The sequence below is a fragment of the Gavialis gangeticus genome, unplaced genomic scaffold, assembly GCF_001723915.1.
Source record: "Gavialis gangeticus isolate Ggan-Ray unplaced genomic scaffold, GavGan_comp1, whole genome shotgun sequence".
NCBI classification, from domain to species: Eukaryota; Metazoa; Chordata; order Crocodylia; family Gavialidae; genus Gavialis; species Gavialis gangeticus.
The window spans coordinates 138,434,260-138,435,204 of NW_017729025.1; positions in this window are offsets into that span (position 1 = coordinate 138,434,260).

Genomic DNA, 945 nt, shown 5'->3' on the forward strand with positions numbered 1-945 from the left:
GGGGGGACTCTCTAGCGTGTTCAGCAGCAGACTTGGAAGTGGACCAGAAGCACTTCCGGTCCACTTCTGGGTCCGCTGGGGAGTGTGCGGCCTCCCCCCGCCCCCCCCGCACTCCTTCTGCTCGGTGACTGGTGCTTCCTTGGTCTGGGAGGGCACCTGGGGTCCCCCCACAACCGATCACAGAGCCGGTGGGGCATGGGGGGGTCCCCTTGTGCACTCCCCAGTGGACCTGGAAATGGACTAGAAGTACTTGTGGTCCACTTCCAGGTTCACCGCTGAGCATGTGGAGGGTCCTCCTGTGCTCCTGTGGGACACTCCATGTGCTCCACTATCACAGTGTTCACAAGCTGCACTGGTACCTCGAGGTATGTAGAAAAAACTTTCAAAGCTGTGTCTATGTCCAAATCGCTGATTCTCTGAATCAGCATTGAATCTTCAGGTTCGGATTTGGCTGAATTGAATCAGGAACAGTGATCCAAATCAACGAATCGAATCACTGTCCCTGATTTGGGCCAAATCCGAATTGAATAGGAACCACTTTGCACACCCCTAATAACTATGACCTAGCATTACTGAAACTCCTGCATGATCCAGCAGGACTCCAGGCATGCCAGAACCTTGTGGAGGATTTTGGTCACTCATGATCATTAGCATAATGCTAATTGGGAAGGTTGATTTGCAGGCTTTTTAGAGCCTAGTTAGGCTAGAATATTCATCTTTGAATTTCAGGCTTTGGGGAGGTTCACTGGCCCCAGTTATCAGGACTAGTATAATCAGCAAGGAGGCTGATTTCTAAGAAGTCTGGACAGGACACTTACGGAAAGCTAAGGGTAGCTGGATGGGAGGGTAAGACTTCGTACGTGTTTTACCTTCCTGGCTAGCGACAGACATTACACATAAACTAATTTAAATGATCTGAAACTGGTTTAAACCTGTAACAGAACA